This window comes from Podarcis liolepis, assembly GCF_965112155.1.
Source record: "Podarcis liolepis genome assembly, chromosome: 4".
In the NCBI taxonomy this organism is placed as follows: Eukaryota; Metazoa; Chordata; class Lepidosauria; order Squamata; family Lacertidae; genus Podarcis; species Podarcis liolepis.
Window position 1 is genome coordinate 105,361,407 of NC_139558.1, and position 25,015 is coordinate 105,386,421.

General features: G+C 47.8%; 1 protein-coding gene and 1 long non-coding RNA gene across 2 annotated transcripts in view; one reads left to right on the forward strand and one right to left on the reverse strand.

Moving 5' to 3' along the window:
- The window catches only part of LOC310705410, a 222,745-nt gene that overhangs the window by 182,045 nt on the left and 15,685 nt on the right, over positions 1 to 25,015 (reverse strand). The gene's annotated exons all lie outside the window — the stretch shown is intronic.
- The window catches only part of LOC310705377 (uncharacterized protein), a 224,410-nt gene that overhangs the window by 173,494 nt on the left and 25,901 nt on the right, over positions 1 to 25,015 (forward strand). The gene's annotated exons all lie outside the window — the stretch shown is intronic.

The window sequence follows — 25,015 nt, forward strand, 5'->3', positions numbered from 1 at the left end:
TGTTGAACCTCCCCGTCTTCCTACCCCTGCAGCTTCCAACTCTCCCTCTGCTGTTCTCTCCCCACGCTGTCAAACCTGAATGTGAGCTCCCTGGGGCAGAGTCCTGTCCTACATTCCAAGGGCCCTCAATTGATAAATGCTGAAATTATAATCATCATCTTTAAGTGCACTTAATTATCCTCAGAAGGCACACAATCGCATCTCTGTTTGCAATGCTTTCTTGGGCCCTGGCACAGATCAGGGCTTGTGGCCAGGATTGCCCAGGGCCACCCCTGTCATTGGGAGTGAGGTGGCTGCTTCAGGGGCAGATGCTGGGCTGGAGGACACAGGGGTGAGGCATCGTAGGACAAACACAGCCTGCCACCCCCAAGCTGGCTTGCTGCCTTCAGGTGCAGGAGAGAACATTCTCCCATCTCCAGCACTGAAGAAAGAGATTCAACTTCCAGCTGAATCACGGGAGCTGCAGTTTGTTAAGAATTGTGGCTCTTTGAGGGGGTAAACTACACTTCCCAGCATTCTTTGGGGGAAATCATGTGCTTTCACTGTACGTTGAGTACAGAGCCTGAGAAGATTTGGGTTTCCCCATCCTTGCTGAGGGTGGGGACAAACCCCACCACCCTCATGCCCTGGCTGACCACCATCAGTGACAGAGCACTGGGCTAAATGGAGCTTGGTCCAATCTGACAGGGCAGTTTCAAATTTCCCAGGAACTCGCCCTAAAACCCTGCCAGAGGTATCTATTTCTCTGTGATGGGAGTTACCTGTGAGTAAGACCCATCAAATTCAAGAAAACACCCCTCTAGCTGGACACGCCGACAACTGCGCTGTTACTTGTTGCCCTTAAATCCCATTTATAAAATCATGATTAACTTGGTTTTGATGAGTTCTAATCTCAACAAACTTAGTTTGGATTCCATTGTATGTTCTTATCTGTCAAATGGGAATAAGAGGGACTTCCTTTGAAGGACTGTGCTAGATTATTCATTGCTAACCATCAGGCAGCATTTCTGGGCTTCACAGAGGTGCCTAATACATTGCCCCCTTATGCTCCTGATGAGCTTTGCAAGTTGCAGCGCCATTAAGAAAGGCCATGCTAGTCCGCCATGACAAGTGCTGCTAGAGAAAGCAGTGATGGAAGGGGGTGTCTAAAGGATTCACCCAGCACACGCTTGAGCTCATGGGGAAAGAACACATGCCCCCCCCCCAGACGTGGCTGAATACATTCCCAACAACCCAAAGGACAGGCTGTCCCCCAGACGGCACCCAGCAAACAACTGAGCAGATCTCCCACTGAAGATTCATCCTTGCTACCAACCTTGGGGTGTGTAGTCGTGGAAAAGTGTCAGCGGTCTCTTAGAGAGCCAGTGTGGTGTAGTGGTTAAGAGCGGCAGTCTCGTAATCTGGGGAACCGGGTTCGCGTCTCCGCTCCTCCACATGCAGCTGCTGGGTGACCTTGGGCCAGTCACGCTTCTCTGAAGTCTCTCAGCCCCACTAACCTCACAGGGTGTTTGTTGTGGGGGAGGAAGGGAAAGGAGAATGTGAGCCGCTTTGAGACTCCTGAAGGGGAGTGAAAGGCGGGATATCAAATCCAAACTCTTCTTCTTCTTCTTCTTAACAGAAATATAAACTCAAGAAACCTACGGCACCCGAGGTTATTTAGTGCAAGGAGCAGAAGTGATTTGCAGGTGATTTAAGTTTCTGGTGTTGATGCACCCATAATTCCTTAGCAAAAGCAAATCAAAACATTAGTGGAGTAACTGGTGCATTGCAAGGCAGAAGAGACCCTCAACGAGAAATGCTGGAGGGTATGTGATCCTGGCTGCTGAAGATGGCTGGAAGGTCGTTTGTCCCGTCAGCTGGATGAGCTGATCTGCAGAGCCAAGAGGGCTCTCTGGGCCGTCTATAACTGAGGATCTGGGCTTGAGTTCCCCAACTGAAGCGGAAGGTAAGCCAGAGCAGTTGCTCTTTTGCTCAGCCTGTTAGATATATCAACACTCAGTCTATGAGCGTTTAGAAAAAGATGCTGCGATTACTGAGACCCAGTATAGGTTTCCCCGAAATAAGTCAGCTAGACCAATCTGATTTCTTTCTTCATTTTTTCTCTTTTTGGACGGAGTTACAAACTTGGTGGATCAGTGGAATGCTGTGGACATAGTGTATCTTGAATTCAGTGAGGCTTTTGACAAAATCCCCCATGATATTCTAGCGAGGAAGCTGTTAAATGGAGGTTGAACAAGGTAACTATTTGGTGGATTGGTAGCTGGTTGACTGACCGAACCCAGAGAGGACTCCTTAATGGTTCCTCAACAACCTGGGGAGAAGTGATAAGACGTGTGTGCAGTGTGCTGTCCTGGGTCTGTTGTTGTTTGACATCTTTATAAACAACTTGGATGAAGGAATTGAGGGGATGCTCATGCAATTTGCAGTTGACACCAAACTGGGAATGGTAGCTAATGCCGCAGAAGACACAATCAGGATTCAAAATGACCTTAACAGTCAACCAAAAACTCTTTGGGATTAGAGGATTAGAGGAATAGAGGAATAGACTTTTCGTTGGAGATTGAATGATAATTTATTAGATGATCAAGAAATATATGAAAAAGCACAAAAGACTTGAAAAGACTATTTTATGCATAATTGGAATGGAGAAATAAAAATCAATGTAATGTGGGGGAGACCTGGCTTACTAGCAGTACATGTGAAGAGGATCTAGGGGTCTTGATGGACGACAAGCTCAACATGAGTCCACAGTGTGATGCAGCAGCAAAAAAAGGGGGGAATGCTATTTTAGTCTGCTTCCACAGAAGTCTAGTGTCCAGATCAAGGGAAGTCATAGTCCTGCTCTCTTCTGCCTTGGTCAGACCACACCTGGAACACTGTGTCCACTTCTGGGCACCACAGTTTAAGAAGGATGCGGACAAGCTGGAAGCTGTGCAGAGGGAGACCAGGGTGATCAAGGGTCTGGAAGTCAAGCCGTATGAGGAGCGGTTGAAGGAGCTGGGTATGTTAAGCATGGAGAAGAGGAGACGGAGAGGAGATATGAGAGCCATCTTCAAATAGCTCAAGGGTTGTCCCATGGAGGAAGGAGCGTGCTTGTTTTCTCCTGCTCTGGAGGGCAGGACTCGAACCCATGGCTTCAAGATGCAAGAAAGGAGATTCCGGCTGATCATTTGAAAACGCTCTCTGATAGTAAGAACAGTTCAGCAGTGCAACAGACTTTGACAAGCGGAGGTGGACTCTCCTTTCTTGGAGGTTTTGAAGCAGAGTTTGGATAGCCAACTGCCAGGGATGCTTCAGCTGAGATTCCTGCGTTGCAGAGGGCTGGACTAGATGACCCCTGGACTCCCTTCCAGGTCTACGATTAAGTTTCTGGATCTCTTGGCTCTTGCAAAGCCAACCTGCTCTGCTAGTAACTCGGCACGTGGGACTCAGTGCACGGACGGCTGTCGTAACTTGTGTGTTGCGCAAACACTGTGGGCTGCATGGCGTTGGCACCAGGCTGGGGAGTGGGCAGAAACACTCGATTGGGCAGCGCTCCCTCTTAATGGATGCCACGTGGCTGTTGCATCAAAGAGTTTGGGATAGGGGTCTTCTTGTCCCATTGAATCCCCACAAAGACCCTGGGAGGTGGCCAGGCCAAACCAGAGGCGAGCTTTTGGGCAGGGGTTCGAGCGCAAGTCGCCTTGGCCCTTTATCCTGCACCCGACGACAGCTGCCTCTCCTTCAACACTCCCCAAGTCCATGGCACATATTGGGCTGCTTCTGTTTTCAATGTGCATTTCGTGTTTTTACGTTGTGATTTTACCCTGTGAACCACCTGAGACCTGCGGGTATAGGGTGGCCTACAAATTTGGATGATGATGATGATGATGAAGTCCTATCACAGCGCCTTGTAGCTTCCTCTCCTCTCCACTCAGAGCTCCCCTTGCTTTCTTCACAGGGCTGGAACAGGAGCTGCTCTGGCATCCCTTTCTGGAAGGCTGTGGTGCACGGTCCCTGCTCCAGGGTCCTGATCCTGCAGCCCCTTCTCTTCACCACCCATGGGCTCTCCCCCCCCCCTCTCCTGGCTTGCTGCATGAGCTCCATATGCAGGGATGACCTTGCAGATCTGCCCAGCCTCCTGCTGAGTCAGGCCTGGCTCCCCCTGATAGGTCCGGCTGCAAGAGGCCGACCTGTTGCTCAGGAGGAGGTGAAAATGACTCTGCTGCAGATCACCCAAGGAGCAGCGATTCTGACACAGCAAAAATACACTTTCGCCAAGCGAGCATTGGAATAAAAGGAGCATATCTCAGTCTGCAGGAGCATCGCTGGTTGTTGGCGAAACTCATTTGACAACAGAGAGAAATTGAATCTTTCATGTCCTCAGGCCAGTGGAACTCTCTGCCACTGGAGATTCAGGGGGCACCTTCCATGCAAAGCTGTAGTTGCCTGCTGAAAACATTTCTATTCCTCCCACACTGTGCAGGCAATTAAGAACGCATCGTTTGCAAATGGTTAATTGATGTCTGTTGTTCACTTTTTCAAAGGTTAAACAGGTATTATGTCTTTACTGATGTAAATCTCCTGGATATACTTTTGTATGACACAGTGGTGTACAAATATTTTTATAAATAAATATGAAATGTTTTTATAAATAAATATGAAATGTTTTTATAAATAAATATGAAATGTTTTTATAAATACACATTGTCAGGGGTTCAGGAGCAGAGGCGAGGGCAAGGGAGGAAACAGAGAGCGAGGGGGAGGAGGCAGAAGAAAAGATGAGTGATGATGACGACCCGAGATCTCCGAGTCTTTCCAGTGAATCAGAAGATTCACAGGAAGGAGCGCCAGTGGCCAGAGCAAGGGGGGAGCTTAGGGGGACACCCCAGGAAGAAGGGTCCAGAGGGGGCTCAGAGAGCAGCAGTTGGAAATCGGGGCCAGCATCACCAACAGAACGCAGTGGAGAGGAAGGGCGCCAGGTACCGAGCTCTGGCAGCTCGCAGCAGGAGGGAGGGCATGAGTCAGGAGTGGCCACACCTCCATCGGGGAGCGAGGAAACGGTCAGGCGGAAAGTGGAAGGTTGGGCGCGCGCGCCAAGTTCAAATACACAGGAAGGTGGCGCAGTAAGCAGCCCGGAAAGGGAGCCAGGTCCTAAAGCCCGACGCAAGGAGACAGAAGGGTCCGGGGGGGGTCAGCATCAGAAGAGTCCAGGAAGGAAGAGACCCCGGGGGGCAGAGGGACCCAGAGGAGAACGGTCAGGCGGAAAAGGTGGAGTAAGGCTAGGGTACTTAGCTGGTGTACAGGGGGCGCAGACTCAGACGGAGCTTCGCCGGTCTAACCCTTAAGACGTAGAGCTGCACGCAGCAGCTTGAGAATGGAAACTGTAACTCAATAAAGACTTTTGCAAAGTGACCGCTGGCTAGCGTGATCCTCTGTGAGCTAGGGTCTGGAAGCAGCTCTGACACACATGAATGAAGGAAATAAAGGAATGAGGAGAGCTGGGCTCCCGTTGCTCCCACTGGCCAACCAGATGTCCAACGGAAGCCCCCCCTCCCCCAGCCCCCCTCCCGTGCTTTGCTCTCCCCTCCCCCAGTCACAGGCACTCAGTGGCTCAGAGCATATCCCCTCAACTGTGCCAGAACAAATGTGACATCTCATTTTTCCCTGCGTTTGCTTGGAAGTCATTTGGGGCCCCCTGCTCTCAGGCGATGTCGGAATGCGATTTCCCCTCAAAAAAAGCACATTGGGGGGACCAGGGACCTTGTGTGGGTCACGTGATTCACTCAGGAGTGTGGCCGCAGAAGATGGGGTCCCGCTTTCCCCCCATGTGGCATTTGACAGTGTGCCATGGGCTGGCTTAAAGGAGCCTGGTAGCCACTGTGCCCAAGGTCCACGGAAAGGTCTTCTTCTGCTGCTGTGAATGTAATATCTTATTCTGAAATATTCTTTTGAGTTTGGGATGGGTGGCTTAGCCTGTATGATGCTGGAGCGAGTCCCTTCTCATTCCTGGACCCAGCGAGGGTTGAAATCCTTTGCTGAAGGAGCCAGGCACCCTTCTGGGCCAGCGAATGGCCTGAGGGCGCAAGGAAGGTGCTTGCTATGTGCCAGAGGACACCTGGCTGGCAGTCAGAAGAACAAAAGCCACAGGGGGAGCGGCTGCTTCCAAGCCTGGGACTGGGGAGAACCTCGCCTCTGCTTCGTCTGGGAGAAAGGGATTTCCATCCCGGCTCACAAACCCCAAAAAGACAGGCAGTGGGCTCCCAATCCCTGCCCTTGTTTAACCTCCCTGTCTTCCTACCCCTGCAGCTTCCAACTCTCCCTCTGCTGTTCTCTCCCCACGCTGTTGATAAATGGTGAAATAATAATAACAGTAATAATCTGAAAGTGCAATTAATTATCCTCAATGGGCTCAATTATCCTCAAGATACAAGCGATTGCATCTCTGTTTGCAATGCTTTCTTGGGCCCTGGCACAGATCAGGGCATGTGGCCAGGATTGCCCAGGGCCACCCCTGTCATTGGGAGTGAGGTGGCTGCTTCAGGGGCAGATGCTGGGCTGGAGGACACAGGGGTGAGGCATCGTAGGACAAACACAGCCTGCCACCCCCAAGCTGGCTTGCTGCCTTCAGGTGCAGGAGAGAACATTGTCCCATCTCCAGCACTGAAGAAAGAGATTCAGCTTCCAGCTGAATCACGGGAGCTGCAGTTTGTTAAGTATTGTGGCTCTTTGAGGGGGTAAACTACACTTCCCAGCAGTCTTTGGGGGAAATCATGTGCTTTCACTGTACGTTGAGTACAGAGCCTGAGGAGATTTGGGTTTCCCATCCTTGCTGAGGGTGGGGACAAACCCCACCACCCTCATGCCCTGGCTGACCACCATCAGTGACAGAGCACTGGGCTAAATGGAGCTTGGTCCAATCTGACAGGGCAGTTTCAAATTTCCCAGGAACTCGCCCTAAAACCCTGCCAGAGGTATCTATTTCTCTGTGATGGGAGTTACCTGTGAGTAAGACCCATCAAATTCAAGAAAACACCCCTCTAGCTGGACACGCCGACAACTGCGCTGTTACTTGTTGCCCTTAAATCCCATTTATAAAATCATGATTAACTTGGTTTTGATGAGTTCTAATCTCAACAAACTTAGTTTGGATTCCATTGTATGTTCTTATCTGTCAAATGGGAATAAGAGGGACTTCCTTTGAAGGACTGTGCTAGATTATTCATTGCTAACCATCAGGCAGCATTTCTGGGCTTCACAGAGGTGCCTAATACATTGCCCCCTTATGCTCCTGATGAGCTTTGCAAGTTGCAGCGCCATTAAGAAAGGCCATGCTAGTCCGCCATGACAAGTGCTGCTAGAGAAAGCAGTGATGGAAGGGGGTGTCTAAAGGATTCACCCAGCACACGCTTGAGCTCATGGGGAAAGAACACATGCCCCCCCCCCAGACGTGGCTGAATACATTCCCAACAACCCAAAGGACAGGCTGTCCCCCAGACGGCACCCAGCAAACAACTGAGCAGATCTCCCACTGAAGATTCATCCTTGCTACCAACCTTGGGGTGTGTAGTCGTGGAAAAGTGTCAGCGGTCTCTTAGAGAGCCAGTGTGGTGTAGTGGTTAAGAGCGGCAGTCTCGTAATCTGGGGAACCGGGTTCGCGTCTCCGCTCCTCCACATGCAGCTGCTGGGTGACCTTGGGCCAGTCACGCTTCTCTGAAGTCTCTCAGCCCCACTAACCTCACAGGGTGTTTGTTGTGGGGGAGGAAGGGAAAGGAGAATGTGAGCCGCTTTGAGACTCCTGAAGGGGAGTGAAAGGCGGGATATCAAATCCAAACTCTTCTTCTTCTTCTTCTTAACAGAAATATAAACTCAAGAAACCTACGGCACCCGAGGTTATTTAGTGCAAGGAGCAGAAGTGATTTGCAGGTGATTTAAGTTTCTGGTGTTGATGCACCCATAATTCCTTAGCAAAAGCAAATCAAAACATTAGTGGAGTAACTGGTGCATTGCAAGGCAGAAGAGACCCTCAACGAGAAATGCTGGAGGGTATGTGATCCTGGCTGCTGAAGATGGCTGGAAGGTCGTTTGTCCCGTCAGCTGGATGAGCTGATCTGCAGAGCCAAGAGGGCTCTCTGGGCCGTCTATAACTGAGGATCTGGGCTTGAGTTCCCCAACTGAAGCGGAAGGTAAGCCAGAGCAGTTGCTCTTTTGCTCAGCCTGTTAGATATATCAACACTCAGTCTATGAGCGTTTAGAAAAAGATGCTGCGATTACTGAGACCCAGTATAGGTTTCCCCGAAATAAGTCAGCTAGACCAATCTGATTTCTTTCTTCATTTTTTCTCTTTTTGGACGGAGTTACAAACTTGGTGGATCAGTGGAATGCTGTGGACATAGTGTATCTTGAATTCAGTGAGGCTTTTGACAAAATCCCCCATGATATTCTAGCGAGGAAGCTGTTAAATGGAGGTTGAACAAGGTAACTATTTGGTGGATTGGTAGCTGGTTGACTGACCGAACCCAGAGAGGACTCCTTAATGGTTCCTCAACAACCTGGGGAGAAGTGATAAGACGTGTGTGCAGTGTGCTGTCCTGGGTCTGTTGTTGTTTGACATCTTTATAAACAACTTGGATGAAGGAATTGAGGGGATGCTCATGCAATTTGCAGTTGACACCAAACTGGGAATGGTAGCTAATGCCGCAGAAGACACAATCAGGATTCAAAATGACCTTAACAGTCAACCAAAAACTCTTTGGGATTAGAGGATTAGAGGAATAGAGGAATAGACTTTTCGTTGGAGATTGAATGATAATTTATTAGATGATCAAGAAATATATGAAAAAGCACAAAAGACTTGAAAAGACTATTTTATGCATAATTGGAATGGAGAAATAAAAATCAATGTAATGTGGGGGAGACCTGGCTTACTAGCAGTACATGTGAAGAGGATCTAGGGGTCTTGATGGACGACAAGCTCAACATGAGTCCACAGTGTGATGCAGCAGCAAAAAAAGGGGGGAATGCTATTTTAGTCTGCTTCCACAGAAGTCTAGTGTCCAGATCAAGGGAAGTCATAGTCCTGCTCTCTTCTGCCTTGGTCAGACCACACCTGGAACACTGTGTCCACTTCTGGGCACCACAGTTTAAGAAGGATGCGGACAAGCTGGAAGCTGTGCAGAGGGAGACCAGGGTGATCAAGGGTCTGGAAGTCAAGCCGTATGAGGAGCGGTTGAAGGAGCTGGGTATGTTAAGCATGGAGAAGAGGAGACGGAGAGGAGATATGAGAGCCATCTTCAAATAGCTCAAGGGTTGTCCCATGGAGGAAGGAGCGTGCTTGTTTTCTCCTGCTCTGGAGGGCAGGACTCGAACCCATGGCTTCAAGATGCAAGAAAGGAGATTCCGGCTGATCATTTGAAAACGCTCTCTGATAGTAAGAACAGTTCAGCAGTGCAACAGACTTTGACAAGCGGAGGTGGACTCTCCTTTCTTGGAGGTTTTGAAGCAGAGTTTGGATAGCCAACTGCCAGGGATGCTTCAGCTGAGATTCCTGCGTTGCAGAGGGCTGGACTAGATGACCCCTGGACTCCCTTCCAGGTCTACGATTAAGTTTCTGGATCTCTTGGCTCTTGCAAAGCCAACCTGCTCTGCTAGTAACTCGGCACGTGGGACTCAGTGCACGGACGGCTGTCGTAACTTGTGTGTTGCGCAAACACTGTGGGCTGCATGGCGTTGGCACCAGGCTGGGGAGTGGGCAGAAACACTCGATTGGGCAGCGCTCCCTCTTAATGGATGCCACGTGGCTGTTGCATCAAAGAGTTTGGGATAGGGGTCTTCTTGTCCCATTGAATCCCCACAAAGACCCTGGGAGGTGGCCAGGCCAAACCAGAGGCGAGCTTTTGGGCAGGGGTTCGAGCGCAAGTCGCCTTGGCCCTTTATCCTGCACCCGACGACAGCTGCCTCTCCTTCAACACTCCCCAAGTCCATGGCACATATTGGGCTGCTTCTGTTTTCAATGTGCATTTCGTGTTTTTACGTTGTGATTTTACCCTGTGAACCACCTGAGACCTGCGGGTATAGGGTGGCCTACAAATTTGGATGATGATGATGATGATGAAGTCCTATCACAGCGCCTTGTAGCTTCCTCTCCTCTCCACTCAGAGCTCCCCTTGCTTTCTTCACAGGGCTGGAACAGGAGCTGCTCTGGCATCCCTTTCTGGAAGGCTGTGGTGCACGGTCCCTGCTCCAGGGTCCTGATCCTGCAGCCCCTTCTCTTCACCACCCATGGGCTCTCCCCCCCCCCTCTCCTGGCTTGCTGCATGAGCTCCATATGCAGGGATGACCTTGCAGATCTGCCCAGCCTCCTGCTGAGTCAGGCCTGGCTCCCCCTGATAGGTCCGGCTGCAAGAGGCCGACCTGTTGCTCAGGAGGAGGTGAAAATGACTCTGCTGCAGATCACCCAAGGAGCAGCGATTCTGACACAGCAAAAATACACTTTCGCCAAGCGAGCATTGGAATAAAAGGAGCATATCTCAGTCTGCAGGAGCATCGCTGGTTGTTGGCGAAACTCATTTGACAACAGAGAGAAATTGAATCTTTCATGTCCTCAGGCCAGTGGAACTCTCTGCCACTGGAGATTCAGGGGGCACCTTCCATGCAAAGCTGTAGTTGCCTGCTGAAAACATTTCTATTCCTCCCACACTGTGCAGGCAATTAAGAACGCATCGTTTGCAAATGGTTAATTGATGTCTGTTGTTCACTTTTTCAAAGGTTAAACAGGTATTATGTCTTTACTGATGTAAATCTCCTGGATATACTTTTGTATGACACAGTGGTGTACAAATATTTTTATAAATAAATATGAAATGTTTTTATAAATAAATATGAAATGTTTTTATAAATAAATATGAAATGTTTTTATAAATACACATTGTCAGGGGTTCAGGAGCAGAGGCGAGGGCAAGGGAGGAAACAGAGAGCGAGGGGGAGGAGGCAGAAGAAAAGATGAGTGATGATGACGACCCGAGATCTCCGAGTCTTTCCAGTGAATCAGAAGATTCACAGGAAGGAGCGCCAGTGGCCAGAGCAAGGGGGGAGCTTAGGGGGACACCCCAGGAAGAAGGGTCCAGAGGGGGCTCAGAGAGCAGCAGTTGGAAATCGGGGCCAGCATCACCAACAGAACGCAGTGGAGAGGAAGGGCGCCAGGTACCGAGCTCTGGCAGCTCGCAGCAGGAGGGAGGGCATGAGTCAGGAGTGGCCACACCTCCATCGGGGAGCGAGGAAACGGTCAGGCGGAAAGTGGAAGGTTGGGCGCGCGCGCCAAGTTCAAATACACAGGAAGGTGGCGCAGTAAGCAGCCCGGAAAGGGAGCCAGGTCCTAAAGCCCGACGCAAGGAGACAGAAGGGTCCGGGGGGGGTCAGCATCAGAAGAGTCCAGGAAGGAAGAGACCCCGGGGGGCAGAGGGACCCAGAGGAGAACGGTCAGGCGGAAAAGGTGGAGTAAGGCTAGGGTACTTAGCTGGTGTACAGGGGGCGCAGACTCAGACGGAGCTTCGCCGGTCTAACCCTTAAGACGTAGAGCTGCACGCAGCAGCTTGAGAATGGAAACTGTAACTCAATAAAGACTTTTGCAAAGTGACCGCTGGCTAGCGTGATCCTCTGTGAGCTAGGGTCTGGAAGCAGCTCTGACACACATGAATGAAGGAAATAAAGGAATGAGGAGAGCTGGGCTCCCGTTGCTCCCACTGGCCAACCAGATGTCCAACGGAAGCCCCCCCTCCCCCAGCCCCCCTCCCGTGCTTTGCTCTCCCCTCCCCCAGTCACAGGCACTCAGTGGCTCAGAGCATATCCCCTCAACTGTGCCAGAACAAATGTGACATCTCATTTTTCCCTGCGTTTGCTTGGAAGTCATTTGGGGCCCCCTGCTCTCAGGCGATGTCGGAATGCGATTTCCCCTCAAAAAAAGCACATTGGGGGGACCAGGGACCTTGTGTGGGTCAGGTGATTCACGCAGGAGTGCGGCCGCAGAAGATGGGGTCCCGCTTTTCCCCCATGTGGCATTTGACAGTGTGCCATGGACTGGCTGAAAGGAGCCTGGTAGCCACTGTGCCCAAGGTCCACGGAAAGGTCTTCTGCTGCTGCTGTGAATGTAATATCTTATTCTGAAATATTCTTTTGAGTTTGGGGTGGGTGGCTTAGCCAGTAGGATGCTGGAGCAAGTCCCTTCTCATTCCTGGACCCAGCGAGGGTTGAAATCCTTTGCTGAAGGAGCCAGGCACCTTTCTGGGCCAGCGAATGGCCTGAGGGCGCAAGGAAAGCGCTTGCTCTGCGCCCAAGGACACCTGGCTGGCAGTCAGAAGGACAAAAGCCACAGGGGGAAAGGAAAGGAAGGAAATAGACTTTATTTGCGTAGCTGACAGGCCATGGCATCAAAGGACAAACACTGACAAAAATACATTACAAATATTATTACCATAAAATCTTATGACCTATTAAAACCCTAGGAAGAAGCTGGATTATCATTCATCAATGACCCTCTGTCCCATGGGCGGCGGCCTTTTCTCTGGTAGATTGTTCCAGGTCGGTTAAGTAAATAGACCAGCCAAATTGAAAGATTATAAATATAAAAATAACCTCGGGGGGGGGGGGTAAGGACAGGCAGAAAGATAATAACCAGATGCAGATAAATTAATAATCTCAGTACTTAAAACTTGGCAGAGGTAATAAAATGATAATAAAAAACATAACGATAGTAATAATAAGATCCTAGGCAAGGAATCCGTGTGACGACACTGATGTCACTCAGATAGCAGCTCTCAGTCTCATTGCTCTCTCGATAAATCTGGCAACTTTCTCTGTTGTCGAGCTGTTCTGGTCGGCTAGGAGTGAGAACAATTTGGCTTCACAAGAGCGGCCCGGGATGGCAGATAGGAGCGGCGTGATGGTCTCGTCCCTGAGATCTTTATATAGGGAGCAAGACAAGAGATTTTTTTTGACATCTACCTTCAAGAACAGCTGAGGTTAACATATTTAGTCTGGCCAGTGTAAAGGCCCGTCTGAGTTTTGGAATGGTTAAAGTAGACAAATAAGGTGCCCGAAAATCAAAGTGGGAGGGGGGCAGATGAGCGTACCAAGCACTAAATTTCTTAACATAGGCCAGATTATTCTGCTGCTCAATATCCTTCATGCGCTGGTCAATAATGGTTTTTGCCTTGGGGAGACCCATTTTCAGGAGATGCTGTGCTTGGAGGCCACATGTAAGTAGTTTTTGATGCACTACTTTGGACCACCGACTTCTGTGAGCATCTCATGCTACTAGAGGTAGTAGTCCGGATGGGTTTAAATTTAAGCGAAGCCAATAGCTGAATGTTCGGGTTTCGAAGGAGAGGAGGCCAGTCTCCAGCCATAGGGCCGCATTTGGTGCGCATGGTGGAACGGCTAGAATCTGTCTTAAGAATTTAGACTGGACCGTTTCAAGTGTGCAGCAATGATTTCCCGTCCAGATATTTTTTTTACACACTTTCGTCCAATTTTATTCCACCTCCATAGACTTGGGGTTTTTGCAGAAATTCAAGCCTCCCTGGTTTGGCTTACAAACCATGGACAGAAGATTCCTTTGATAAATAATGGCTGAACTTGTAATAAACTAATCAGACCCACACAGGAAACATGGGAATCAGAAGGGACTCACTCCAGCATCACACTGGCTAAGCCACCCACCCGAAACTCAAAACAATATTTCAGAATAAGACATTGCAAAGGAATGTCAAGTATGCAGAGGACATTTAGCAAAACAATGATCTTAAACAATTATCTTTAACGAAACATTCCTAAGGGAGGTCAATAAAACAAAGCAGAGCAGAAACCCTTGGAGTCAGGCACCGCCTGGAGACTGGGGTGGCACGTAGCAATATTTTAGTTCCCTTTTAATTACATTGCTTTGAATACCTACTTTAGGTTTTATTTTGCCTTGAACATGGCTGTTTGACCTCTGGCCTCAGTAACTAACAAGTCAGCCTCACTAGTCATGGGATTTTTGTCTATCGCATGACGGTGTATGTTTTGACTCCACAGAGTGGGAAGTGACGGAGACAGGATGTTTGTGTTACTGTGTTCTGTGAAGTGGGACTATTGTTCTTTTTCTCTTTGCTGTCTGATGCTAGAGAGAGAGGGAGCCATGGTGCAGTGCTCCCTGTCTGTTTATATGTAAATAAAGTAGATTAGCCAAAATGCTGAGTTGCTGAGCTCTGTTACACAAGCTGCGAAGACTCTGCAGAGCCCTAAGTGTGCCGATTGTCAGTTGGCATCGGTCACTGTGATGTTTGGGCTGAAGAAAGCTAATGAAGCTCCCAAACGATCAACCAGGAGGGAGAGAACATGCCAGTCGGGCATGTGTCTCTGCCAGGGTCCTACTCGAGTGCAGACCGAGCTCCTGACAGAAGATGAAACACCTAGGTTGTTTTTTTTTGTATAGATATATAATATACAGCCCCACTGCAAACACTGCCAATCTCCCAGCGCCACCCACCCTTCACATTTCACCAAATTTAATCCTCAATTTTACATACAACCAGCTCATTAAGAAATATGCGCAATCCTTTTCTCTTCTTTTCTGTCTGAAAGTCTCAGAAGCCGTCAAGATGCTACACAATGTAGTCCCTCCTGTCCCTTTCGCTGCTCTTATTTCCACCTTCAGGCTGATGAAGTGAACATGCGTGAGGGCTGACCACAGTTGTTGACGTTTTCTTAGGTTTGAAGTTTGCTTGTTTTGGAATTTTACCAGAGAAAATAAACTGCTGCCGGGGCCTCTCGCTTCCGACTCTCCCTCTGCTTTTCTCTCCCCATGCTGTGAAACCTGAATGTGAGCTCCCTGGGGCAGAGTCCTGCCCTACTTTCCAAGAACCCTCAATTGTTTAACCCATAATAATAATAATAATAAAAATAAAAATAATATCTGAAAGTAGCCTTAATTATCCTCAGCGGGCTCAATTATCCTCAAGAGCCAAGCCTTTGAAACTCTGTTTGCAATGCTTTCTTAGGCCCTGCTTCCTCCCAGACAACATTCACACCTTCCTCCCTTACCTGGCCTTGGACACGGCTGTCCGACCTCCGGCCCCCATAACCAGCAACTCAGCCTCACTAGCGCGGACTGCAGAGGGTGAACATGAAACCCCTAGGGGTGTTTTGTATAAATATATAATATACATCCCCTCCTGTAACACTGCCAATCTTCCAGCGCCACCCACCCTTCACATTCCACCAAATCCTCAGTTTTACATACAACCAGCTCATTAAGAAATATGCAGAATCCATTTCTCTTCTTTTGCGTCTCAGAAGCCGTCAAGATGCTGCACAATGTGGTCCCTCCTGTCCCATTCCCTCTTCTTGTTTCCACCTTCAGGCTCCAAGGAGGTGGGCTGATGTAATCTCCACAAAATCCTGGTCTCCTCTCCTTCCTCCCCCCTGAACTCATAAATCTTCCTGCTTAGCAGACAGTCGACCCAGTTGTCACCCCCTTTTCTTCTTTCTTGCCCCGTTCAAGCAAAGCAGAAATCAGCCTCTTTCCACACAGATGCTCTTCTCCTGCAGCAGAAATCAGGATCCCTTTGAAGGGGGCGTGTGACTCTTCGCTTGCCAGTTGTGTCCCAATTCAAAGCTGTTCCCCGCCCTCCCCACGGGAGTTGGCCAGGGCTGTTCGGGGACAGTTTGCAATCCTTTGCTGAAGGAGCCAGGCAGCTTTCTGGGCCAGCGAATGGCCTGAGGGCGCAAGGAAGGCGCTTGCTCTGCGCCCGAGGACACCTGGCTGGCAGTCAGAAGGACAAAAGCCACAGGGGGAGCGGCTGCTTCCAAGCCTGGGACGGGGGGAGAACCTCGCCTCTGCTTCGTCTGGGAGACAGGGATTTCCATCCCGGCTCACAACCCCCCCCCCAAATAAATTACCGGGCGAGCGCGGGTCGTGCCCTTTCGATACCCTCGGAAGATTAGGGGAGACCTGCCCCTTTCCCCCCATAGGCCTCCGCCTGGCACCCCCAAAGTGCGACTTGCCGGGTTCGCTGCCCCCCTGGCGTTTTATTTTGGATCGCTTTGTTGGACATTCCAATGAAGGTGGTAAACTCCTTTGATGTTATTATGGTTGTGAAATATGTAGGCAGGGGTGTTTATTGGCTTGTCTTTGTTTTTATTTGATTATGTGTTTTGTGTTTTTATATCGTAATTTCATCCTGTTGTTACGGAAGGGGGGGCATGTCTTCTTCACTACAATATATTTGCAAGTTCTTACAGAACTTTAATGCAAATCTATCTCCGAATGGGGGACTGTTACGGAAGGGGGGGGCATGTCTTCTTCACTACAATATATTTGCTCCACTACAATATATTTGCTCAATTTCTCTAGGACTCCATCACCCCTCCCCTGTCCTCCATAATCTCTCAAGTAATCCAGTCAAAATCACTCTGCCAAACCCTTCCTCCAGGCGATGCCAGGTGACAGACTATGCAAACATGGACCATTGCCTTCTCAGGATGTGCTTATCTGCGCATATCTCCAGCTCTCTGCATATTCACCCCTCCCTCCTCCATATGTTAATCTGTGTAACCCAACCTCTTCTTAATGTATTCATGATGTAACTGGGATGTATTTTGCACTGTATTCTGGGATATGGAGGAAAATTTCAAAAGTTCATGTCACCCCTTTCTCTGGGTTCAATCTCGCCTTGAACCTGTTGCGCAATAAACTTGGACCTTCTGCAGTTTGCTCCTGTGTCCGGCTGAGCTCATTTTCTTCCGCAGGGACCCACGGACTTAGTCCGATGAGCTGGGTGGCAGAGTAACCCCGCACCCAGATTTTAGCCATAACAGTTGGCTGCCCAACGTGGGGCTTGCGGTTCTCCCGAGCTGCTGACTGGGGGCCCCGAAATCTTCAGCCGGCTCCAGGCCATTTTGCCTGGGAAGATCCTTTTGGACCCCCAGCCATCTTCTGGGCGGTAATCGAAAGCCCTAGGAGTTCAGCCGGGGAGCAAAAGAGGGATCCAGCCGGCTTATTCATCGATCCCGGGATCAACGTTGAAGACGCGTGAGTATAGGAAAAGAAATCCAGTGCACTGGTGGGAAGGGGGTGGAATCTCCTGGCAACTGAATTCTCTGCCCTCCTCTCTATCGCTCCTTCTTGCCTTTCTCTTGGTCCGGTTAGTGAGAGAGACCGGGGACCGCTGCTCAACCCGAAAGGGGGGTTCTGAGCTCTATCTCTTTTCCTTAAAATCTCCAGCCAGCCGCACCAATTGGGAGCCCGAAAGTAAGACGGAGAGACCCGACTTGAAAGATAGCCGACTCTCTGCAACGGGCATCCCAGTTGAAAGCAAGGGGTTGGAGTTCTCTTTCCGAACTTCCCGAGCGTCCTTGCTAGGGGGCAGGAAGGGGTCTTGCTTTCTATCCCAATCCCAGCCGCACTGGTCGGTGCCACGTAACACGTGTATCGTGCGTGAGCCCGCTTCCAAAAGCAAGGGGGATTTTCAGTTCGAAATTCTATCCAGGGACCACCCGATCTGGCACCGCATGGCGCGGGCGTCCAGTAGGGCCCCTTTTCCTGAGATGTGACGATAGGTAGGAGGTTGCCAGGAGGGATAGCCCATGAGGAATTGGGCAGGACCGGCAGAGTGGAAAGAGACCCCAGGTTATAGGAAATAAGGAAATAAGGAAATAAGGAAATAGGAAAGGGAACGCAAGGAACCGGATAGCTAGAGCTCTCTAAAACCCACTAAGGAAGTTGCCAGGCAACTAGAAGCCCCTTCTCCTCTTTACTATACGTCCCTGTACTAAGCATACCAAACCCCTAGACATACCAATCCTAATCAGCCCCTCTCTTTCCCCCTTCTCTATCCCAGACACCCCCCAAAAAAGGAAAAAGCAAAAAAAAAAGCAACAACAGCAACGCATGCATCTATAAAGGGGTACCCAGTCAACCAAGCGTTGTGAGCCCTACCAGTTTGATTAACTGGTGGTGTGTTTGAAGAGGCAAGGAGGCTCATAAAACCATGTGGGACCTTCCTACTAATTTCACTTAATGAAGCCAAAGGTAGTGGCCCAACTCCTTGCAATAACCAACTAAAGGATGAGAATATATATGTTTACATGTTTACATGTTGTCTGTTATGTGTGTTGTCTGTTAATACATATATGAGAATATGTATGTTTACATGTTGTCTGTTATGTGTGTTGTCTGTTCCTTCTGTCTCTGGCAGACTGCCTTTCTTAAGTGTGCATAGTTTAAACTGCAAGCTTGCTTCAAAATTTAAATCTAAGGAAGCCATGCTGGATCTTAGCAGTCCTAAATAAGAGAAGATGAGAATGAAGTGTGCAAATGTTTACCCCACCTCTTGCTTTGCCCCAACTTTTGAGATTGTGAGTCTACAGTCTTATTTTGGAAGGTGCTTTTAACCTAATGTTTCTGCTGCAAAAGCCTAGTTGAGCACAACTGCTCTCTCAAGCTAAAATGCAGTGTATGTATTTCATTAAGTGTATGCCTATAAAAGTATGGTGTTCATTCTAAGAAAAATATTTGAGTCCAGTTTTAACTTTGATTTGGTTGGACAGAAGAGTTATTGTAAGGCCCCTGATATCAGTCTCTATAAGACTTCATGGCCTCTTTTGTTAGAAAATGCCCCCCCTCCCCCTTGTTTCACTCTGCCTTTTTCAGTTGTTTTCTCCCTTCTTACTTCTGTGCCAGGTAAATTTACTCCCGAGTAAGCTTCCTTTAAAGGAAACTGCAAAGAGGGGAGGGGGCAACACTTGTGTATTCCCTTTAAAAATCAAATCTAGGGCTGCTTTAACTGTGCTTTATAAGAGATCCTCTCCCTATCTTACGAAAACTGTTCACTTCTTCCTTAAATATCATTTCAAACTCACTCAAACTATCTCAAGATCTGCAAAAGGGTTCTGTGTAAAGTTATGTACTTTTATTTTCCTCTTCCTTAGTACACGATATGAGCATAGATGTTTCCTTTCCCAGCTGTAAATCTGTACTTAAATGTGTATGCCTCTCTGGTAGTACAAATCTTGCTATGAACCCTGTATTTTAGGGTTGGACTAGATGACCCCAGGTCCCTTTCAACTCTCCCAATTTGTGGCTGTGAGGTGATGTGTTGTAATTCAGCCCAGATTTGCTCTTTGTTTTTTTAAAGGTATGAGGTGAAGCCATGATGTTTGAAGCAGAACTGGTGATATCAGGCATTTAAGTGATTACAGTGTTTATCTTTTTGTCTATTATTTACAAAAATCAGACTTAAAAGTCTACTCAAAGTTTAAGCACATAAAAATTCATATAATCAAGTAGAATTAGCCTTGACCAATGACTGGCCATTTTACTCATAAATAAGAGAGCGGTTGATTGTTCCGCGAATGACCAGATAAAATGACCAATAATGATAGCCCTTTCCTGTACATAAAGGAAGGTGAATACTGTACTTGAATTACTGAGTTTCTCTTTTTTGTGTTTTAAAATCTAACTCTACTTTTAAAATCTACCCCTTACCTTTCCCTTCCTTATTCAAATTGAGCCAAAAGATGCAACATTTTCAATGGTATAAAAGGTTTGCTGAGACATGAACTCTGCACATGCACAGAGGCTAGATCAGCTTAAAAAGAGAGAGAGAGAGAGAGAGAGAGAGAGAGAGAGAGAGAAAGGAGGGGGGAGAGAGAAGGTTTGGAGAGCAGTGTGCTGCAGGGAGAAACCTTTCCAAATTTCCTTATGTAAAACTTGAAACCATTGAGGGAAATCATCCTTAATGTGTTTTGCTCCAGGGGCTACTTAAGACAAGAGTTAAGTACTGGACATGCCAATTTTTTTTCACAGGTAAATATCAAAGCACTCCCACTGTGAGTTCCTCTCTTGAGTAGTTTCTCCCCCCCCCCCCATGGGATTTAAATTTTATAACAGTTTTTTTTTTTTTTTTTTTTTTTTTTGTTGTGTGTGTATATGCCTATACATTGCCTATACATTTTAGGAACAGCATTTCCTGACAGACCTCTCACATGAAATAATTTTCCTTTTTAACAGAGTGTCCTTTCTTTTCTCCCACAGCACAAATGATAAAGAGGGGATGCAAACAGTGATTTAAATACTCTATAAAAAGTAATTGCATTTGTATTTCTTTTCTTCCTTCTTCCCTTAAAGCCAAACAGCAACCTTCTTTCTGTTCTGTGAAACAAGTCTGAATCCCTGCTGTATTAGTGACCTCTATCTCTTTGTGCCTTTGACATTTTTTTAAGTTACAAATAATCTGTTTTCATTTATTTAATCAGTTTCTCCATGATGTCTATGAAGTTAATCGAACCACAACCAAACATTGTTTGTGGAATGGTACTTGTTTACCTTTGGCCTGAGCATTTCTTACTAATTCTGTCATTTTGGCTAGTGCAAGGTACCTGCACAACTTTAAATTGCCATTCATTTTTATTGGTATTAACTCATTTCCCAGTATTCCGCTATTAACATTACAGCTGATGTCACATCAAGAAACACTTTTATTTTCAGTTGGGGTGTTAGAATGCCAAAACAGATTACTTCAGGTTACTTATTAATTGTGTGTCTTAGCATTTATTTATTTTTGGTTCCTCATAGCTCATTTTGTGTGTTTGTGTTTTACTTTGGGGGACATGTTCATCACATGTTGAAAGTCAGTCTCATGAAGTTCTTTTATTGGATAGCACATGGTGAATTTTAAGTTTTCCCCATTGTTTTTCCATTTTTTTTTCAGTCCAGTAGTAATATGTGTGGTTTTGATAATATCTTTGTACTATTTAATAATAGTTATTTTCTGAATCTGATGTCTTTGTGTCAAGTCCATTTTCATCTAACTGGTAATCTAATTTTTTGCTTTCTTTTTATTTTTTAACCTTTGTATTTTTTACAGTTCTCTTTCTATACATGTGGAGTAATTTTTTATTTTATAATATGAAAAGAACAACAACAACAAAAATTAAGTGAAGGAAAGCAAACAAACTTAGCAGATAATAACAGTAATTATATGGAAATGTGATAATGAATAAAATGTTTAATCCACTAAGATTGTTATTATTTGCAGCTTCCCATGGAAACTGAAGGACATCCTTTTTGCCTTTTGCCCCTTTCTTGTCTAACTGTGTTTCTAAGTCGCCCCAAAACCCTGCCCCTTACAGGATATCACTTCTACAGATGTGCAATGATGAAAAGCAGCAACAACCCCTCAACTCAGTCAACCCATCACAAGACCAGCAACAACAGAGTTTTCAAAGTGCCCACAGCTATCTCTTTCAAAGGATATAGACTGCCGGGGGGGGGGGTGGACCTGACAAAGGGGGGAGGAGTTGAATTGCAAGGACATTTTCCCACTTTTGAACCTCAAGCCTCTGCTCCAGGATTCAAAAGATACATACGTAAAAGATCACAATTGTGTCAAGATATGCAACAGATATTTAATTATTTTGTTTTGTATTATGTGTTATTATGTAAGAATGTTGAAATGTGTCTAACAGTGTGATTTCCACAATGGGGGGCAATTTATTGTGTGTAACTGTTTTTATGTTTAATGTCTTATTGCTTACACACCAATGGAGAATTCTCATGCATTTTATACTTTCTAATAGCTCACACTATTGTGTAGTCCAATGTTTAGATCAATTTATAACCACATTGTTCCACCTGGCACTCTGCCAACTTTCCCTATCCATTTTAATATGTGTTAAACCTCGTTTTGCCAATGACAAACTTCTGGATCCATAAAACACCAGGTACATGAAGGTGGATATGCTTTGGTTTAGCAGGAATGATCCCTTATAGAGTTAAATTGACTTATTTGGACAAAGTGCCCCTTTTAAGAATGGTTTTCTTTTAACAGATTGGTTTGAAAAGTTGAGAACCATGGGCACATAAATTCAAATTGGACTCAGTTTGAATTGGGCAAGTGTATCCAGGCTGCAATTAGCTTTTTGGTCCTTAAAGTGCAAGTGAGCAACTTCCCAGGACTACAAGACCAGAGCCTGTAATAATAATAAGAAATCCCATGGATTTTGGCCAAGGCAAAGACATTTCTCTCAGGACGTGTCCGAAACCTGTGCCAGCTGTGGTGGGTACCAGGCTACATGATAAATATGAAAGCCCTAAGTGGATTCACCAGGGATTGCCACTACTGCGACACCATGCCGATGTGAGACCACAGAAGAGCTGCCTTGACACCTGAGAACACACAAATGGCGGGGGGGGGGAGCAAACTGCACTTTGCAGTAATTAGTGGACCTTCCTGCCTAAATGTAAAGCATAGAATACCACAAGTAACTGAGCAACAAAATATTAATTTACGTGATATCCTATGTCTAACTATGTGCACTGTTACACCATTATATTTCTGTGCAAATATCCTTAAAGCAGCATGATATCTGAGTCCCTTTCAGGTTTGCATAAAGCCACACATCCCATTCACCGAGATTTAGGGTGCGGAGAAAAGATTTGCAAGTTCTTACAGAACTTTAATGCAAATCTATCTCCGAATGGGGGACTGTTACGGAAGGGGGGGGGCATGTCTTCTTCACTACAATATATTTGCAAGTTCTTACAGAACTTTAATGCAAATCTATCTCCGAATGGGGGACTGTTACGGAAGGGGGGGGGCATGTCTTCTTCACTACAATATATTTGCTCCACTACAATATATTTGCTCAATTTCTCTAGGACTCCATCACCCCTCCCCTGTCCTCCATAATCTCTCAAGTAATCCAGTCAAAATCACTCTGCCAAACCCTTCCTCCAGGCGATGCCAGGTGACAGACTATGCAAACATGGACCATTGCCTTCTCAGGATGTGCTTATCTGCGCATATCTCCAGCTCTCTGCATATTCACCCCTCCCTCCTCCATATGTTAATCTGTGTAACCCAACCTCTTCTTAATGTATTCATGATGTAACTGGGATGTATTTTGCACTGTATTCTGGGATATGGAGGGAAATTTCAAAAGTTCATGTCACCCCTTTCTCTGGGTTCAATCTCGCCTTGAACCTGTTGCGCAATAAACTTGGACCTTCTGCAGTTTGCTCCTGTGTCCGGCTGAGCTCATTTTCTTCCGCAGGGACCCACGGACTTAGTCCGATGAGCTGGGTGGCAGAGTAACCCCGCACCCAGATTTTAGCCGTAACACTGTGAAACCACAAATTTAATGAACAAATAAATGGATAAAACGAAATGAATTCCCCCCTCTCCCTGCTGATTAAGAAGCAGCTCCGTCCCCGGCACCCATCTGGAAAGAGGCAGGGAGGGGCATTGCGGGGGGGTGGCCCCTGGGGGTCTCTCTGTGTGGCCCCTGTTGGTACCCCCACCCCTTATTGAGAGGGATGGAATCCAGAGTAGGGGAAGCGTCCGCAAGACCCTCTGAGTCTTTCTCCCCCAGTTTCTCCACAGTAGGAATCACAGAGAGGGAAACTGGCCAGAACTGGGTGGGGAGATGACCGCGGGGGGGGTCAATTGGGGCATGGGGGGTCAGTCTGGCAGGAGCTTTGAGGATGAAGGATTTGGGGACACAGCAGGGGTCCCTGGCTCCGAAAAGCACTCCAGCTTCAGGGAGGGGGGCAAAGTGCCACAGAGTCCTGAACCCCCCCCCCAGTGGTGCTCAATAGTTCCTCTTGAGTGACAGAGAAGACCCCCCCTTTCCCAGCCCCCCAACTAACAGGAGGTGTTTCTATCCCCCACCCCCAGGCCAGTCCCCTCCCTCCGTCCCGGAGAAGGAGACACAGGAAGCCAGGTCGGATTGCAGAGGGAGGATTTATTAGAGGGTCAAGCGTCACATGGGGGCTGGAAGGGGAAACCAGCAGGAGGAGGCGGCCGCTTCTCCCTGGGGGTGTCTCAGTGGGACCGGCAGGCCAGCGCATGAGCCACCACCCCGGGCAGCTTGTGGAAGGCATGGTGGCAAGCAGGGGTGAATTTCTGTCTAAAGGGGGGGGGTGATGAGGACTTCGACAGGAGCTGGAAGATAAAAGAGGGGGTGACTCCTTCTGCCAGGGGGCCCATGTATGGGACACGCTCTCCCCACAACAGATCCCACAACAGATTCAACAGATTGAGACTGAATCCTGACAAGACAGAAGCACTGTTTAGCGTGGCCACATGCCCTGATCTGTGCCAGGGCCCAAGAAAGCATTGCAAACAGAGCGGCAATCGCTTGAGGATAATTGAGCCCATTGAGGATAATTAAGTGCACTTTCAGATGATGATTATTACTTCACCATGTATCAATTGAGGGCCCTTGAAACGTAGGACAGGACTCTGTCCCAGGGAGCTCACATTCAGGTTTGACAGCTTGGGGAGAGAACAGCAGAGGGAGAGTTGGAAGCGGCAGGGATAGGAAAACAGGGAGGTTAAACAAGGGCAGGGATTGGGAGCCCACTGCCTGCCAATGGGAAGCAGAGTCAGACCACAGTCGGAAGACCTCAGGTTCCCCATCCCTGAGCAAGAGCTTCACTTAGAATATGGGCTTTGAAGCAGAATAGGTGTACAAAAGGGGGCAGGAATGACAAAAGAATTGAGGACTTCTAAAGTGACCCAAAGTCCTACAACCAGAAAAGGTCAGGTCCCAGGCAGGCGTTTCTCAGGAGAAAGATGATTCTGCGGCCCTTGAAAGGTCACCTGAATCAGGCTGGGCTAATACACACAATCAAGAATTCTGGGGACTTGAAGGTCTAGAATGTCTGCTGAAAATTCTCTTGGTGGAGGGAGAGCAGAGCCAGCCGGACTAGGAGCCATTAGAGCTTCTCCTCCATGAATCTGCCTAGTCCGTCTTTCAGGCCACCCAGGTTGACATCTGATGTCTTTCCACAGGGAGGGAGCCACTGCCAAGAAGGCCCTTTGCCTCGTACCCTGTAGCTGAATCACCGGAGGAGGACCTCAATGTCCAGGCCAAGCGATGGAGGTGGAGACGCACCTTTGGGGCTGCCTTCAGATGTCTTCTAAAGCCTTTATACTTGCTTGTCTCCTTGGCACAGGCATCGCATTACTCCATACCCTCCAGGATTTCTCAGAGG